Here is a 19831-nt window from a genome sequence, read left to right on the forward strand (position 1 = left end):
GCCAGGAGATCCAAAACTTCTTGCCTGCACTGGGCAGGAGCATGTCTAGTACCTCTCTGTGTGCCTGGAGCCACGGTTGGCTGGAAGCAAGCAACAAAGGTGAGTTGCTAGGTGTGCCCGTCAAGGTGGGCAACCAGGAAAGGGCATTTAAAAAACACACAGGTTTTTTAAAGGTGGGGAGAGCTTCCTGTCTCTGCAGCCCCTTGGCAGGAGTTTAAAATTATGAGCAAAGCAGTTACTGTTGTAGGGACTGAGACAGTGGCAGGAGGACTGTTGAGTCGACATAAGCCATGCAGTGTTTATATTCACACTGTGTACCCAAATAGTTGACTGTGGTTCTATGCTGTTCAGGGAAGTTGTTTTACTGTGTCTCTATAATGGGGTGCTTACATCAGCCGGAGACAAACTTGATTGTAGACACATGCCTAAATAGGTTGATGCAAGGCGATGTACATCAACAGTTAACGTAACTTTGCAGTGCAGACCATGCAGTGCATGTGGGGATTGGATGGGAAGTAATCACACAAAGGTTTGAGTTACAGATAAAATATCTGATCTTGCTCCCACTGGAATAAATGGTTCTGATTTTCCCCTTTGCTGAAAAAGAGTAACTAATAATTTTATCCTAGAAATAGTTTCCATACTCAGGATTAGAATATGCCTTTCAGACACAAACCCATGGGTTAGCGGGTGTTGGAGACACATTGGCCTAGCGAGTGCTCCTGAAGTCAAGGTGCGTGAGCAGGGGAAACAGGGTCACTGCTACAGCCACTGCATGGATGAAAACATATGCTGTCTCAGTGGTGCACCAGCTCTTCTGCTCTGTGCAAAGGCCTTGTTTTCTTCCTTTTGGAAAGCCAGTGTCAGCCACTCTGTGCACTATTCTCAAGCAGGCCTTGTTCTGCCAGAATTAAGGACTGGGGTTGTGTTTGGCCCCTGCACTAGGGCACAAGATAAGGCAAATCATCTAGTCTATTTAGATTCAGTACATCCATGTAATCTGTACTCTTCACGGACTATGCCTAAAATTAGGACAGCTACCTGTGAGGCCCCTTTTATACACAACACTTGCAACCCTTAGGTATATGGTATTGCCATTGCAGCCTTCAGAAGGGCAAAATCTGGATGCCCTATATCTTGCATCTCAAGTGCTGTAGTATTACTTAAATGATGATTAATCATTTACAGTACAGAGTCAACAAAACATAATACAATTTACAAAGCAAGCAGCTGTGAACTATTAAGTGTGATTTTTGTCTTTTAGTTCTGTGTCAGAGGCTGAACTTTTCATTCACTTTATCTGTAAATACAGGCAACATTGTATTAGTATCCTTTGGTTATTATTTCTAACTTGCTGAGCACGACAATACAAAGTGCTGATGCACCCTGCAAAACTCATATGTCGTTTTAAATTATAATGAACTCTTTTCCACAGAAGGCAGACGAGGATGTTGCTTCAGAGCTAGAATTTTATGCTCAAATATTTACAGTGGAGCCTGACCTGATAGTATTTGCTTGAATCACTGAGAGTTTGCCTGTTATAGAACTGCCGGATCAGGCCCACTGAGTAGCCAGACCCCACAACTTAGAGATTTTAGTCTTCATCAGAGCTTCTTTCTTCTCTGAATTTCTTAAGACCAAATCTTCTACTCTTTATTAAAAAAATATCCCCTTCATCTTCAAGAATTTGGCCTCTATTTAGGAGGAATCAGTTAAAGGCAGTTCCCTCTGCCCTAAGAGGTTCTTCTGGGAGGACTTTTTCCTTTATTCTTTTCAGCCAGTGTCATGCACCTGAACCTTCATTTTTATGTTATGTGTAAACTTAATAATGAACATTTAATAAAGAATGAATCATTAATAATGCTGCATACCTGCTTTCCCTACCAAGCAATGTGGTAGAGTGGGGTCAGTTAGGAAGTTTTTTTCCTTTATTCTTCAATAGCTGATGTTCCTGACCAAGACTAACAAAGATCAGGAGGAATCAGCTGTTCTGGGAAGGATAACCAAACAGTATAAAATAAAAATATTCAGGCAGTCCTGGGTTTTTTTTTGTTTGTTTTTCCCCCTCAGTTGCGATGTAATGGTTGAAGGTGTAATCAATCCTTGTGCTGAAGACAACACACAAAACTGTTAAATAAATCACACACATATGCTTCAGAAGTTAGGATTAGACCCTTGAAACTTCAGATCTAAAAGCACAGTCCACTACCGCTTGAACTAAAGGAGGTCAATTAAACTTGTAGAAGGCCCTTTAACATATCTGTAGGTCCAATCACTAGCAAGCAGTATAGTCTCTCTCTCATACATACACGCATACAAATATCCTATATAAGTGCAAAGTATTATTATTATTCTGTGCATGAATGAACAGTTGGAGCATAAGACTTTGTCATTTTTTTTATTCGTAGTGACCCAATGTTGCTTTTAAATTACCCTTGTCTACTCAAGCACTGTCTTTATTTATACCACTCATTGCTCATTTTAAAAAGAAAAAACTTATTTTTTTTTGTGCATTGTAAAAATGAAACAGAAGGACAAAGGACAACTGAAACTTGCCTTTCATCTCAACTAATTCATAAAATGGAAACTATTTCTTTCAGTTTTAAAAGAAAATATATTCTTGGCAACCCTGACTCACAGACTGATATGTACACAAGAAAATAAAATCATTTTTGAAGTCCGGTAGCTTTTCTGTGTACCCAGTTACTTGAAAATACATTTCTTACCGAGACATTACTTACAGTGTTTTCAATAACAATTGCTTTTTCAACCCCAGAGTAGCAATGGGCTGCAGCTAGTTCTGTGGGTTAGTTGTAATTTTTCATTAATGATTTGTCTGATGATTAATACTGATTTTTTAAATCATTATTTTAATGATGTTGAGAAGAATGTGCAGTCCCTCATTTTGATGTTCCCAGGGTGCCCCAAATAAGCATGGGCTTTCCAGTGCTACCACTTTTAGGCCAACCTGTGAAAAATCCACACTCCTGAGCGATGTAGTTACAGCGACCTACAACGGCACAGTTGCACTGGTGCAGATGCAGAGCTGCAGCACTGTAGGTGAAGACAAGTCCTAAATTTGAAAGCTTTTCTCTCTCACCAACAGAAGTTGTTCTAATAAAATATATTACTTTATCCACCGTATCTCTTTAAGAGCTTTCAGTCATTTTCTCTGAGAAACTCCCTCTTGTGGAAATTCTTCCTAGTGGTTTGTTTTCAATTATATTTCTAGTAAAACTGATTCCATATATGGTACTGCAATACTGGAATTTATTTCTGTTGTGTTATCTGTTTAAAATTATTCTTGATGTATGTTTTATACTGTACTCATCACCAGAGTATTTGAAGTACCATAGTTAGGGCCTTGACCGTAACAGTTGTGAAGAAAACAAGTTGATGGACATCAGTAATACAAATTTAATAGACCATCTATCTATCTATTCTTTTCTAATGTGCCTGTCACTGTGGTATCTGTTTTTTATTGTTCGTACATATTTTAGATTTATTTTTGCTATAGATGTAAAAAACAAATAAACTTATTATTTCTCATGTAGTTATTTTCAGACTCATGCCATAACCTCTGCCCACATATTCTTGGCAGTGGAATTCCAGTGCCTGCACAATGAGAGGCTGAATTGTGAGCAGGGACCCACTGTTTCACAGCTGATAGAGGTCAGTTCATTTGGGGGAGGATTTTCTACACAGCTGTACACTGAGGAAAAGGAATTCATAGGGTCAAAGTAGTAGTTAGAAATGGAAAATACTCAATAGATCTCCTGGAAGGATAGGATATTGCCATGGGATCTTTACCATTAATCTTGATGGGCAGCCAGGATCTCAAATTAATGTTTTATGGGAAAGCTGGATTTGTATCTTATTTATTATGTGAATCATCATATCTTGGAAAATATGCTACTGTACAGGAATCATCATCACAGTGTGTTAATTTGTCAGAATCCATGTTGGTGTAGTTCTGTATGTCTGAGATCAGAATTAAGCCCTTATGCTTCAATAATTTGGTAGGAAGAAAAATAACAGAATCTAGATTTAGTATCAAATATATGTTCTAACATGCAGAACCATTAGCTCTTTCCAAACTCATTTAAAACCTAGTGAACTTTTAATCCTAAAACTAGTAAATGGAATCTCTTTACCTGCCTTAATTGAGGCTTTTGCTTTTGGCGCAATGAAGCTGACAAAGCTGTCTGTTCATTCTTGGAATCATAAATCATGCACTGAAACCATGCCACATGGCTGCCCTCTAGCAGCTATTATAAGAATCTCTCTCTCAGTAGAGATGTAGATATTCTTAACAGGTTTTCTAGGCTCTAAAGGTTTCTAAACAAAGCAATCCTGAAGACATTTCAGCTGAAATACAACCTAGAGTTAAAGTGCTACTATGAAGGTTAGCCTTGAATGCTATTAATCTTGATTTCTAATGTCTGAAGGCAATAAATGTTTCTATAATTTATGTGTTCATATAATGAAAATTCATATATCGGATAATAGTTTTATTAAACTACAAACACATAGAATCCTTCTATAAGGTTACTTTTGACACATTCCTCCATCTTCGAAGTCACTCAATTTCAGTTCTCTTTATTCCACATGTTGTAGCTTTCTGTACTTTTAGGCCTTCAATATTGCCAGCCACAAGTTAAAAAATCCTGAGAGACACACCAAAAAAATAATTAAATTGATTTAAAAATCATGAGGCTTTACAAATAATAAATTTTGGGTCCTTTTTATTTGTGTTCTAGTTTTCAAGTCTTTAGAGTTCATGTTTTCAAGCTTCTCTCAACAATCATGATGTCTAGAAACTTTTCCTTTTTTTTCAATGAAAGCTGAGAGCCTCAGGCAATCACATGGCTCCAGGAGCTGGGGCTTTAAGAAAAATGCCAATTATTAAAAGCTTGTGATAAAATTTTAAGAGTTGGCAACACAGCCTCGTCTAGACCTTGGGTGAGCATAGGGTTCACCTTAGCCAGCTAATGTGTTGATATACAACTTTGCTTGTTTATGTTAGGGTTTTAAAGCATATTTATTAAAACATAATAGCTAACAATAAACAAAACAAAAGCCTTTTTTCTTAATCTATATATACCCATAAAGGGATTCTGTCAAAATGCTCTGGCAAAAAGTTTGGATTTATTAAAGTATATACATAAATATATGAATACAAATGTTATATATTAAGACTACTTTCCTTGTTCCAGCTACTATTGTTCATTTAAATTGTATTCTCATTTGGCTATATTATCAGTTTTCAACTGTTTTAACCATAGGAACATATCCCTTTCTTATCTGTCTTTGGAGATATGCAAAGGTACTTTGTTAGAGTGTTTTTCATTCATGGGATAGATCTTTCTAAAAGTAAGTCTTCTGCAAGAAGACCTGGTATGTCCATCAACTGATTATAGGTTATAATTGCTATGACTTTGTTCATTCTTTCTCTTTTTTTATTAGTATTGTATGGTGATTTGTTGATAGGAGGGCATGTACTGTACTCTAAGGACCCTGATCCTGGAAGGCATCCACTTGGATGAATACTTATACCCTGGTTGGGTCACAACTCACAATGGACAAAATTCCATAGCTGCAATAGAGAGCATCCTTCTTACTGGTCTCACTGATAAGAGATTGTCTCTAGTATAAGGACATTATATTTTTGTTCCAATTTCCAATTGAAATCCATATAACATCCATTTCCCCTTATAATGTTGTGCTATGAGACTCCTGAGCTCTGAACTGTGCTATTGGTTAGGAAAATGAAAGCTCATTATATTAACGTAGATGAAAATGTTACATTGTGTAAATCTGCATGTAGAATCTTTTATATTGTATAATCTGCACTCAGACCCTTAAAGTATAGGGGGTATTATTGACCCAACATATAGACCCAACACACTGGTCTAACTTGTGTATCCATAGCATTTAGTGCAATCTGAAATCATATTATTAACTCTTGAGGTGTGAATACACATATTTTACCCCTTCCCATAACACAAGGACCGGGGGTCACCCAATTAAATTAATAGGCAACAGGTTTAAAACAAACAAGAGAAAGTACTTCTTCACACAATGCACAGTCAACCTGTGGAACTCATTGCCAGGGGATGTTGTGAAGGCCAAAAGTATGACAGTATTAAAAAAAGCATTACATTCATGGAGGATGGGTCCATCAATGGTTAATAGCCAAGATGGTCAGGGATACAACCCCACACTCCCGATGTCCCTAAACCTCTAACTGCCAGAAGCTGGGACTGGACAATAGGGGATGAATCACACAATAAATTGCCCTGTTCTGTGTATTCCCCCTGAAGCATCTGGCACTGGCCACTGTTGAAAGACAGGATACTGGGCTAGATGGACCATTGGTCTGACCCAGTATGGCCATTCTTACGTTCTCAAATTCTTAAGTACTTTTCAGTGTGCACATATTTGTAATAAGTTTAAAAAATGTATTATTCAGCCATTTTAAAATAGCTTTAAATATCCAAAAGCCCCACTAAGGGCTAAATATATGTACAATTTCCTTGTAAAAGACAAAAAAGCTTGGGAATAGCAGCAAAAATATTAATAAATTAGAAAAAATTCCATTTCCCCCACCCTACAACAGACAAAGAGTGTGGTGGGTAACAAAGCAATCAGAAGACAACTCAGTGCACCTGGAAACATCTCCCTCATCTTTCAGAACTCAGATACTAACTCTACTTAGGACGGATGAATGCCTGATGAGGGTAAACCTTACTCTGGTTCAAATTATACTTTTTACTGAAGTAATAATACCGATAATGTGTTGTATTCATATAACAGCACTACTCGAATTCTGAAGGAAGGTGGGAAACATGATGTGTTTCTATGTCATTAATGGCCTTCTAGGTCATGGCTATTTTGAATGCCATAGGTAATTTTCTTTACACTTTTGTTTGTTTCTGCTTTACATTATTGTTACTCATGGGTCACTTTTAGTCTCTCAGTAGGCCACAACAGCAAATCATAGTCCCTTTGTGAAACTTCTTGATGTACTAGTGTCTCTATGACTAGTATCTCTTTGTGTGTTTTCCTTGCGTCCTCTGATTAATTTGTGTGTGTAAGGGTGGGGCAGGGGGAAGGGTGAGGGGGTCACACACTGAAACCCTGGTAGCCATCAGCAAACTATCATTCTACAGTGTAGCATTATGGCCCCCTGCCATCTGGCAGCCTGTGTTGTTGCTACCTCCTACTGTGAGAGGCTGGGGTCTTTACATGTGCTGTTTGTGTGGGTTTCCTTGTGTCCTTTCATTATTGTGTAGGTGGGACATTTGCTCCCTGCTACCCCAGCGACCAACAAACGGTCATAAAACACAGCACCTATCCTTATTGCCATGTTGCCCCTTGTGTCTGTGCTAGTGTTTGCCTCCTGACCCCTTGTTCATTTATCAGGGTCACTTTGTGACACTCACCCCTGAGGCAGTCAACAAATTGCCATGACATTGTGAGGCTGGGTCGGGGCAGGCTGAGGTGGTTTATGCCAGATCCCCTCACTGTGGTGCCAGGACATTGTGTCTCAGTGTGTGCCAAGTATGTGCCCTCAGCCATTTCTTTGCTTGGGCAGCTAAGGGTCCCCAGCCTCCTCAGCGCCGCAGTAGACAGGGGACAGATGCCGCACTGTGCGGCACTGCGCTGCTTGAGGCTGCACCACCACGTCTGCTTGGGTGACGAGCAGTTGTGTAGGGGACACTCTCCACTGGTGTTTAGATGGGTCCCCGCAGGGGGCGGTGGGCACTGGCTGAGGAGGGGCAGCGGGATGGGGAAGTGGCACGAAGGAGGCGCGGGCGGGGTTGATGGGCGGCTCACTGACCCAGGCTAAGACTTTTCCCGCCCGCCCACTCGGCGCGCGCCCCAGCCAGCGCGAGACTCAGGACGCGCCAAGGGGCAAGAGGGAGCGCGTGACCCGACGCGCGCACCCCTGCCCAGCGCGCGCCGTCGCCTGCTTTGGGCACCGCCCACAGCGTGCCATTAGGAGTGCCCCGCTGGGGCACGCTTGCTCTGTGATTGGCCCGAGCTCTGAATCCTGCGCACGGCTTTGTGCGGCCGGGGCCCGTTCAGACTGGGAGGGGAAACCCCGCGCACGGGGCACCGCCATCTTGGATAAGGGGGGGGATGGGGGCGCAGTAGAGCCGTCAGAACTGAGCCTGTGGGAGCCCCGGAGCGAGGCAGAGACCCAGCCCGGCCGCCGTTGCCCAGCCCGAAGCAGAGCCGTACAGCGCCCAGAGGGGACCGGGCTGCCGCCGTCGCCGCCACCGAGAGAGCCAAGCTGCACAACCACCAGCTCCCCGAGCCCAGGTAATAAGGAAGCGGCGGCACCTCCTCCACAACGCCTGGCCCGGAGAGCCACCCGCCCCCGGCGCCCGGCCGCGGATCCTACCGAGGCCCGGCTAGTGAGGCCTCCCCCTGAGCCCGGCCGGAACCCCTCCTTGCCTGGCGAGTCATCCTAGGGCTGCACTCGGAACCCGTCTGCTGCTCCCCTTGCCCCGGGAGCCATTCAGACCCCACCCCGGTGCCCTCCTTCCCCGCCCCACGGCCCCCCGCGGCCTAGCCCGGTGATCGCTCAGTACCCAGGCCTCGCTGGGGCCTGTGCTCCCGCTCCTTGGCCTTCCCTTGTGCCGCTCCCCTTGCTGGGAGGCCCGAGGCGGATGCAGCCTGCACCCCGCATCAGTGGGCCCGAAGCCCCCTGTCCCGTCCCCCCCCCCAGTCCCCATCTGTAGCGATGAGGCACAATGGAAGAGGAAAGAGCCAGAGCCCTGGGGGCTGGGCTTGCCAGGTAGGGTGAGGTTGGCTGGGCAGAAGCTAGGCCTCTGCTGCGCTGGTTCTCTGCCTTAGCCTCCGCCTCCTCCCCGCCGCTGCACACTCGCATTCCCCTCATGTATGTGCCCCTACATAGTACGTGTGACTGCACACATGCGTGTGTGCCTCGTATGTGCACTCAGGGTGTGTATACAATAGGGTACGTGCTTGCGATGTAGGCTGTTTCTGCTGTCCCCAACGTCAATATTTAAAATTTATGTTGCAGGAAACTATGATAAAGAATCTTTCATATAGGGATAACAACGAATCCTCCAAATCTTTGTCTGCGAGTCCCCCAAAACATCCTGTAGTTCACTCTTTTAGACAAAATTATTCTAGATGCTGCACAGGAAAATTAAATTAAAAGACTCAGATCGTTGTTTTGTGTCTGTCTGTCTCCATTGCATTTCTGAATTGTCTTTTAAAGATATTCTGGAGTGGGTGAATGGATTATTTTGGAAACAAGTTTGTGACAACAAAAACACTGGCTTCATCAATTCTGTGAAGCAAGGAAAGGTGTTAGGCTCTGTCTACAGTTGTATTGCTTTCAAGTCCATACTGTTGTGGCCTTTCTTGCTACTCAGTTTCTTTCAAATAGTCTTAAATGGAATGGCTACATGAGGGATGGGGGCACACAAATATAGATACAAGGTCTTATAGAAGAATTTTTAATTGTAACTGTCCCGACCATATAAAAATGGCATTTGTCTACACTAAAAATTGACAGGTAATCCAAAAAATTCTTTGTATTGGGTTTTGAACTAGAAACTGATTCTGTAGTGGATGTCTTCTTTGTGTATTATTATAAATGTTAACTGAAACATCTTGCATAAAAACTGCTAGAGACTTTCTGGCCACAAAAAAAGTAAACATTTAAATTATAGTATTACTTAAAGTTCTGGGTTGGGATTGGGTCTATGTTATGCTGAGCAATTTACAAACATAAGTAAGAGAATTTCTGCCCTGGGGGAATTAATATCTAAAAATGTAACTAACTGCATATGGATTAAAAAGGTAAGTTACTAACTCATGTGAAGGATTGGGAAACCACTTAAATCAGAGCTGTGGTAAGAAACGCCAATCTCATGTTTTTATGACTTGTTGGGGGGTCTTGAAATTGGGGAAACATGGTATTTACAAGTGTATTGGATACATTTGTCCTGAATGAAGCCATCATTAAAGGGGGAAAAATATGTAATTGTTTAATATATTAAAATTAGAGGTTTTTAAATGTTTAGAAACAGAGTTATCTTATAAGTTTATTTCTATACTTCAGTGTATCCAGTGGGCTCTCAAGACTCTCCCCATTCTTCCTGAAACAATGAAATATGCACTTTCCCTATTGATCAAGAATGTATGAAAGCAACCCAGTAATTAATTGCTAGAGAATCATAGCTAACTTTCGTCATCTGTCTAGTTGTTACCAAAACTTTTGGTGTAGTATGTGATTTGCCTGTTCAGGCTTACCTTGCAGTAGATATCTATGGGAGAATGTGGCTCTTCTGCTAAACAAGCGGTGAAAGGATTTAATATCAAATTTCTTTTGGTTCAAGGTAGTTGCTAAAATGTAGCTTTCTGAAGGTGGTAGGGAGTGTTTTCTGAAGAAAATAATGCAATTAAACTTTTAATTTTTTTAGCTCAAGGAACTGAAGATAACCTCTGTGTTGGTTTCTAAATTATCTCTGGTTTTGATTGAGTGGTCATACCCATAAGGACAAGATGAATTCTCATTACTATTGAGACTTCTGTACACAGAGAGAAGACATCCAGTGCACCTTCTTCCCCTTACCTCTCCATTCCCTCCCCCTCCCCCCCCCAAATTTGTAGAGTAATATTCTGTTCCATTATTTTGGCACAGTGGGCAGTAAAGGCTTGGTTGTAGTGTCCAACACGATTTTTAGTTAAAGGGATTGTAGGGTTTATTAATTGTCAGTGAATTTGTATCAAAATTGTTCTATTTAAGTGTTAGAAACGTTTTTCCTAACTCTACAGTCTCATCCTGGGTTCTTGCTGGATAACGCATCATCCATGCACATTAAGGTCCTGTAACCCAACATTGTCTTGCATGCAATTCATAGCCTTTAGGTTGGTTGCAAAGGTATAACTGATACCAGGAAGGAAGAACATTAGTTGCTATGGCTCTACAGTGCTAAAGGGAAAAAATCATTAAATTATTTGTCAATAAAATAAACAGATTAAAATCAGAAAAGAGAAACTGCTGTTTCAAGAGTGCTGTCGTATTGTCACAGAAGAACTGCACTCTAAATCAACAAGGTTAACTGTGAAACTTCAACACTGCTTAAATCTTATCAAAAAGCGGCTTGTTATGGTTATGTGCCTACCAGACTTTTCTTTATATGCTGCTTTCCCAAAAAGCCTCAAACTTTCTTTATTAAGGAACACATAAGTGCCATCAGTCCAGTACTCATGTACAACTCTACCAAATGAAACCAGTTTCAGTGGGGAGAGAGAACAAACCTTAACTACTGCTATATCAAATAGTTCATAAATTCTTGCAGTTTGAGTCCCACTATCATTAGATGGAATAGGAGGGGGATGGTGGATAGAGGCACATATATATAACTAGTTGGCTGGAAAAAAACAAAAAACAACAACCTTAAAGAATATTATAACTACATTTCTTTTCCTCTTCTAGTTAAGAATTGAAAGAAAACTAGCATGAAACAAAACTTAGTCGGTGGCCATAAATGGCATATGATCATTAGTAATGTAGACTAAGCTGTTCTGTATTTTTTTTTTTTTTTCTTTAAACACAGTCACTCCTGCTTTGGTGCATCCTGCTGACTATTTAATGGGGATTTGATGAATGCAGATCAGGTGATCTGACATACTTTCTGCTGTTTAAGTATAAGACTCACTTTCTCTTATGGAGGAATATCTGACAGCAGAAATATAAAATCCTTAGTAGTAGTGAGAAGTTCCCATAGATAGAAAAACCAACAATAATGTTGCCAGAAAATTGAAGGCAATAAGATGTTTTGATAAGACTAATAACTTGGGGTTGATTCTGATGGCTCTATGTACTATTCATATGCCACTGTGTAATAATGTGGTGTGACCTTGATACTTCCTCTTTGCTCTGAGTAGTACTAGTAAGATTGCAGAGGCAATCTGTTAGAGTATCTGCTGCAGCCTGTTATGTTTTTGCACCTGGCTGTTCCAGTACCACCTCCTGTAAGGATGAGGGGGATGAGAATAAAACGTGGTTTAAAAAAACCTTGTGAACTACTCTCACTGACTCTACCCAGGCACTAGGTTTAAAAATTGGTATTTTGTTCATCAGATCTGTTCCTCTTGTAGTCTCACATCTGCTGACTCCAGTGACAAAGTTACTGCTTGCATTTTACTCTTGTTGGCTGTTATGGCTTTCAATACTAAAAGCAAGTGTTCTTTTGTTCAATCATACAGATAAACAGAATTGTTCACAATTTACCAGTTACTCCCATGCAGATCCATTCAGGGCAGTGGAGTTGTGCAGATATAAATAAGGGGCCTAGTTTGGCCTGCAAAAACTATTACTAATGGTAGTACACAAGATGGGACAAATAATCTTGACACTTTGAGCTCAGGATGAGTTTCCATGACTGCCAGTTTAATTTCTTGTTTTGTTTTAAACAGAGCAAACTCTGCTTGGAGATCAAGAAACACACGTGAAAAGCCATGATGCCATTTTTATGTCACTTTTCAGAGTAGAAGTGCATTGTAATGCTATAGTCATAGTTGTAGGGTATAGTTACTTTCTGGAGCTTATATGGGTGTGTAAAGTAGGTGCGACTCTGATGGGAACCTGTACCACTAGTAGGAATATAATTACTGAGACAACATTATATCTAAAGCACATTGATTATAACTAGTATTCAAATATACTGCTTCAATTATAGCTTGCCATAACCTGATTGTATCTAAGGGCTAGTCTACACTGGCGGCAGCGCTTTAATGTGGCTTGTGTAGTCGTGGCAGAGAGCTCTCCCAGTGCACCTAAAAAATCCACCTCCACAAGGGGCATAGCACGCTCCCTGCGCTGGTGCAGTGTCTATTCAGTGCTGTAAAGCATCAGTAACTTGCTGCGTTTTTTTTGTTTTTGTTTTTTTTTGGTTTTTTTTTTTCCTTCCCTCGACACCCCTCAGTGAGAAAGTTGCAGTAGGGAGTGGTTTGAGCATTGGCCTGCTAAACCCTGGGTTGTGAGTTCAATCCTTGAGGGAGCCACTTAGGGTTCTGGGGCTAAAAGCCATACTTGGTCCTGCTAGTGAAGGCAGGGGGCCAGACTCAATGACCTTTCGGGGTCCCTTCCAGCTCTATGAGATAGATATCTCCATGTATGGGGGGGTGGAGGGATAGCTCAGTGGTTTGAGCAAAACCCAGGGTTGTGAGTTCAGTCCTTGAGGAGGCCATTTAGGGATCTGGGTTAAAATTTGTCTGGGGATTGGTCCTGCTTTGAGCAGCGGGTTGAACTAGATGACCTCCTGAGGTCCCTTCCAACCCTGATATTCTATGACTAGGCCACTTTCAAAGTGTAGGAGATGTAAGTAACTACAAATGTTGCAACACTTACGTAGGTAATGGGGGTTTAAATAGCACTAAGTTGCACAAAGACAAGAAGGCATATTTAAGGTTACTTTAGAGTAGTTTTTTGGGAGTGGGAGCAGGAGAAACAGACTTTACATTGAACTGTGTCCATGTAAAACTATGGTTGATAAATTGAGGTGGTGGAGAGTGTAAATCACCTGTAGACCACTTTTTTTCCTTGAGGATTTAGTACAGAAGACAGTACTCAGAAAAGTCATTAAATACATTACTGTTCACTTCTATCCTAGGACTTAGCAAACACTTTACAACTCTCAAATTAAACTTCTCAACAGGATAGTAAGAAAAAGGCTTTTTGGGTATTTAATCTTGGATTTTTAATTTTTTATGTATTTGTTTTTGTTTTTAAACCATGTGAATTGATAACTGCAGGACAAAAAATCCCGGGTCTTGAAACTACTACAGTAGTTTTAAAATAGCTACGCTTGGAGGGAAATGCCTCTCTTCTAAACTAGAAGTCACTCTATGTAGCAACACTCTTGTCTATGATGGGGAAATAAAGCAACTAACATGAGGAGCTAGAACCAAGAAGATGAGGATGCTCTGCATTTTTTTCTTTTTCCTTAAGCTTGGAAAGATGAGGAAGAAAGCATATGGTCCTAGAAGAGTGGCAGAGGAGACCATGCACGTGGGGGTTAAGATAGTAAAATGTGGTATTTATACATCTGACTTCTTCCACGTTAGTGTTTCTCTGAAACTTTCCATAGTCCCTCTGTCATCTGCTGGATTAGCAGTATCTACCTTATTTAATGTTGAAGAGACTTGATAATGAGTACTACTGAGAAGCAGCGTGGCCCAGTGGACAGGGTGCTGGGTAGGGACTTGGGAGACCTGGCCTGCTATTTCTATTTCTGGCTTGCTAGGTGACTTTGGGCAGGTCATTTCACCTCTGTAAAATTGGGATAATACTAGCTTCCCTTGCAAAGTTCTGGGATCAACTGATGAAAAGCTGTATATAAGAGTTTACTATACTGTAGAGTATATATTCACTGTGGACTAAATGATTAGACCCTTTAAAAATGGAATGCTATAATCAGCATGTCATCTAAGGTGTTGTTTACATGGGAAAGTTGAATGGGTTTAATCAAATTCATGACTTTGAAACCCGCACAAACCCCTGAGAGGCTCTTTCGGTGAAGTCAATTGGGAACTGGTTTTTCCACTTCAACCTAAGTGTTAAGATGGCTCAAAAAAAAAGGTTGCACTGGTTAACTAACCTAGTTCAAACTAATTCCAGTTAAACTGGTGCAACTCTCCTATGTAGACAAGCTCTTAATCCTCCATATTTCACTCCACTTCACGTTCCTATGCTCTCCATAGAAAATAAAGTTAGTCATTTAAGTAGCCCTCTAATTCTGTTTTAAGAGTGGCCAGTATTAGGTTGAGTTAACTTTTAATGTGGGATTTCCTTGAGCCTAGAGTTCTGTCAAAGAAATGAGATTGGATAGAGGTATTCTGTTGCTGGGACTGAAAGCCATGAATATGGGATAAATACACATAATCTCATCAGATTTGAATACAAATGATTGGTCTGAAGGTGGCTAGTCAGTTTGTGTGCTCTGGCTGTTTTATTATGTCAAGCATGATAGTTCTCTGTGCCTTATCTTCCCCCTCCTGATGTCTGTAGTAATGTGTTAAGATTGCAAGCTCTTTTAGGCTCTGTACGCACCTGTAACAAGAAATAACGTGTTACCAGCTTTTCTCTCCATCATGCTGAGACACACATTAACCAACCTTTTATGTGTTTGAGGCACTGACTGTCACTATGTCTGTACAGTGGAGTCCTGACCTGCTTATGGCCTGTAGTTGCTAATGCCATGTAAATGGTGATGAAACACTGCTACTAATAAAATGTAGGTTAAATAAACTACTGTAAATGCTTTTTAGATAAGAAGGGGGGACAGCAGGGGAGGGGCCGGGGGTGAGCCTCCCAGGTCAGGAGCTTGGGGGCTGGGCAGGATGGTCCTGCGGGCCATGGTTTACCCACTTCTGGGCTAAAAGATAGGAAACAAAGGGTAGGAATAAATGGTCAGCTTTCACAATGGAGAGAGTTGAACAGGGGTCCCCAAGGATCTGTACTGGGAGCAGTGCTGTTCAGCATATTCACTGTTCACTCCCTTTTCCAGATCATTAATGAAGTGGCAAAATTTGTAGATGATACAAAATTATTCAAGATAAAGTCCAAAGCTGACTGCAGAGTGTTACAGGGGGATCTTACAAAACTGGGTGAGTGGGCAACAAAATGGCAGATGAAATTCGATGTTGGTAAGTGCAGAGTAATGAACACTGGAAAAAAATAATCCAAACTACACTTGTATAATGGTGGGTTCTAAATTAACTGTTACCACTCAGGAAAGATCTTGGAATAACCATGGATAGTTCTCTGAAAACTTCAACTCAGTGTGCAGCAGTGGTCAGAAAGGCTAACAATGTTAGGAACAATTGGGAAAGGGATAGAAAATAAGACACAATATTATAATGCCTCTATATAAAGCCGTGGTGCACTCACACCTTGAATACTGTTAAGTTCTGATCACCCCATCTCAAAAAGGATATAGTAGAACTGGGAAAGGTTCGGAGGAGGGCAACAAAGATGATCAAGGGTATGGAATGGCTTTAATCTGAGGAGAGACTAAAAAGATTAGGGTTGCTCATCTTAGAAAAGACAACTCTGGGTATGTGATAGAGGTCTATAAAATCATGATGTGGAAAAAGTGAATAGAGAAGTTATATCTAAGAATGTAAAATATTAAACGGTTAACCGGGAAGTATTACTCTGACCGTTAACCCCCTAGTTGTGGGTCTTGAACAAGTTCTCCTGCAGCAGAGAGGCCATTTTGGGATGCTGGCAAGAGGTGGCTATGGCAACCAGGGAGGAGCGGGCATCACAAGAGGTCACTGGGAGCCCTGCCCCCTCTTAAAGTGGCCAGTTCAATGATAATGCTCTAGCCCAGCTGTGGTGGGCAGCCAACCAGGCCGGGGAGCGCATTTAAACCTGGGGGGTGGACAAGGGCTGCGGGCCCCATCAGGGGGTAAAGTAATCTCCAGCCTCCCCTGTGCCATTGAAAGGGGTTTGGCTGCGGAGGCGGACAGCGCACTGGTCAGGGAAGGGAAGCTGCTGTTGGGGTGGCATGGAGCATCTGCAGAGGCCGCATCGGAACAAACTAGGTACCTGGGGCCCCTCTCCCTTTTCCTGGGTACTGAGGATGTGAACGGGGTATTAGGCCCCCTCAACTGCCCCAGGCTCTCTTGGCTAGGCCTGTTGTCACCTCCGGTATGAGCTCGGCTGCCCTTCCCCAGATAGATGGGGCAATGGGGGAGAGGAGATATGCTCCTAGGAACAAGGGTTCTGCCTGAAATGGAGAGAGAGGCGCCTGCATGTGAGGCCTGAATCGGTTAACCAATAGAATTTTAATAATTTAAACAGTTATCTTTTTAAATGATATTTAAATCCCTAGTTATATCCCTTTCCCACAGTACAAAAACCAGGGGTCACCTGATGACCCTAATATGCATCAGTTTTAATACAAGAAGACAACAAGGGAAACTACTGTCACACAATGCAAAATTAACGTGTGGAATATATTGCTGTTGGAAGTTGTGATGGCCAGAAGTATAACTGGTTTCAAAAAAGAATTAGAGAAGTTCATGCAGGGTAGGTCCATTAGTGGCTATTGTCAAGGACACAACACTATGCTCAGAGTATCCCTAAACCTCCAGCTGCAAGAGGGTGGGACTGGATGACAGCAGATGGATCACTCAAAATTGCCCGGTTCTGTTCATTACCTCTGAAGCATCTGGCACTGGCCAAAGTCAAAAGACAGGATGCTGGGCTGGATAGAGCATTGGTCTAACCCAATATAACTGTTTTTATGTTCCCCTTAATATCTTGCTCTTTTGCCATTATTATGCACAATGACATCTAGGTCTATCTCTGTGTATGATTAGTTCACACTGTTCTTTCCAATGTATATTGTGATATCTTCATACTACTTACAGTGTAGTCAAGTATGACAATCAGATATTTTTGATGAAGCAACCTAATTATACACATTTGTTCCTTTAAAAAAAATTATCTGCCTTAAACTAGTGGTTTTCAACCTTTTTTCGTTTGCAGACCCCTAAAATTTCAAATGAAGGTGCAAACCTCTTTGGCAATTCAACCTGTGGTGTGCGGACGGACCCCTAACATAGGAGTCTTAGAAAACTGACTGAACAGAATTCAACTATAAATGTTGCATGTGCTTGGCATGGCATTTGATGTAGCGTGGAAAAGGGTGCTGAAATGTGGGCTTCTATGGTGATGACGACAATTCTGTGTTTTGACCTGTAAGTGGGGGTATTCACACATTTTTGATCAGAAAAAGAGTGCCTCATTTGGGATCTGAAACTTTATTCTCAGTCACCTTTCGCAGACTCTTTAGACATAGTCTGTGAACCCCCAGGTTGAAAACCACTGCCTTAGACAATACAAACTTTAAAGAGATATCCAATTAAATATAGAGTCTGACTTGCATGTTGCTCATTCTTTAGCGATTTAAGACAATAAAATGGGAAGGAAGTAAAATGGATGTTTTGTACTCGTTTAATTCCTTAATAGTTAGTAAAGTTTCAGATTTCATAGGTTCTCTACTATAACAAGTTTCACATAAAATTCTCATCTATGCTGAAGAAAGTTTAGGGCCTCACTGATATCCTGGTACATCAGTTTTGTGTTGAACAACTTCTTTTTTCATTGTTAACACTGAAGCAATTTTGTTTGGAAGGGTCATAAGAACTGCCATACTGGGTCAGACCATTGGTCTATCTATCCCAGTATCTTGTCTTGTACAGTGGTCATTACTAGTGCTTCAGGGGGATCATACAGAACAGGGCAGTTGGAAAGCTTCATTTTCTCCCCTTTCCCTCCCAGCTTCTGGCAGTCAGAGCTTCAGGGCCACATTCCTGAGCATCTTGTCTAATAGCCATTGATTGGATATATCCTCTCTGAGCTTATCTAATTCTTTTTGAACATAGTTGTACTTTTGCTCTCGCATCATCCCATGGCAATGAGTTCTACAAGTTAACTGTGTGTTGTTAAGAAGTACTTATGTTAGTTTTAAACCTGTTGCCTATTAATTTCATTGGGTGACGCTTTAGTTCGTGTGTTAAGTGAAGGGGTGAATAACAATTCCCTATTCACTTTCTCCATACCATGATGGAGGATTATAAAATCACAAATATCTGCCCTCCTCCCCTTTAGCCTCCTTTCTAAGATGGAAGAGAATCTTGAAAACATGCTGCCATTCTATAAAATTGCTGGTACACTTAGTTCTTTGGTAGTCTGAAGTCTAGTTTATGCCATCCCAAAGAACATAGTAGAAATAGAAGAGGTCCTGGGAATGGCAATGAAAATGACTAGAGGTGCAGAAAGTCTTTTGAATGGCATTAAAAAGACTAGTACTAACTAAACAGGGGACATGAGGCATAACACACGATAAAAGAAAACTAATCTATGGAATGCTGTCTTTATGTTGGTTGGCAAAGAGTGTAGTAGGAATGAAGGATTAGACATCATGATTGATACTGGTAGTTAATCTTATTAGGATAAAACTTATGGCCTGACAAATCTTTTGATGTACTTAAAATAGCTTAATTGCTTGGGGTTAAGATTTCACCTAGCATATTTTATCAACATACATTCATAGGGATTTTTACAGCTTTTGAAGTATCTGATAGTCCACTGTTGGAGATAAGAGAGTGCCCTCCTAGGCCACTATTTTATGTTCTAAGTAGCGATCTAACTTTTAGTTGTATAAAACTGACTATATAACCCCTCAAAAATTAGATGCTAATTTCAAATTGGAGTTACCTGTATTGGACCAAAACGCTTTCAGGCATCTGGAAATGGTTAACTGGACTTGGCTTGATCTTAAATTTGATCTGCTAGGCTCAAGTGGTCATTAAGATCTTAAACTTAATATCTCAATTGTACATTCAGAAGTATTAATTGGAATACAATTCTTTAGCTACTCTATGTAGTGTACTATTAGACACTTGCACTGTTACTGATGTGTAACAGTGATTCACAGTGTGCATCTGAAAGTTTTGTGGCTTCATAGACTTTTTTGAAGTGATGATATAGCACAAATGTAGATTGAGGAAATGCTGTTATGTGTGTGAACTTATTAAAACTGAATTTTAAAAACCTTAAGGAATATTTTGATCATTCAAGAAATATTTGACTTAGGCTTTGTTTCTGAAATATCTATTCTTGATGAATGCTCCACACAATTAAAGTTGTAACTCCTTCTAGTTTTTAAATCTTTCTTTGGTCTAGTCTAAATTTAATTGTTTTGGTGGCATGGTTATATCGTTAGAAGTGTTGGGGGGGGGGGGATGCACCCCAAATTGACAT

General features: G+C 41.1%; 1 protein-coding gene across 2 annotated transcripts in view; it reads left to right on the forward strand.

The window, feature by feature from the left end:
- Positions 1–8115: 8115 nt before the first annotated feature.
- RAB14 (RAB14, member RAS oncogene family) overlaps positions 8116–19831 on the forward strand; it is a 30395-nt gene continuing 18679 nt past the window's right edge. Inside the window, exon 1 of one of the 2 annotated variants that reach the window (XM_054007248.1) lies at positions 8116–8328. The gene's annotated coding sequence lies outside the window, so the exon portion shown is untranslated. The remainder of the gene's footprint in view (positions 8329–19831) is intronic. The other variant, XM_054007247.1, reaches the window with a different exon arrangement.

The sequence above is a fragment of the Malaclemys terrapin genome, chromosome 17 (assembly GCF_027887155.1).
Source record: "Malaclemys terrapin pileata isolate rMalTer1 chromosome 17, rMalTer1.hap1, whole genome shotgun sequence".
Taxonomy (NCBI): Eukaryota; Metazoa; Chordata; order Testudines; family Emydidae; genus Malaclemys; species Malaclemys terrapin.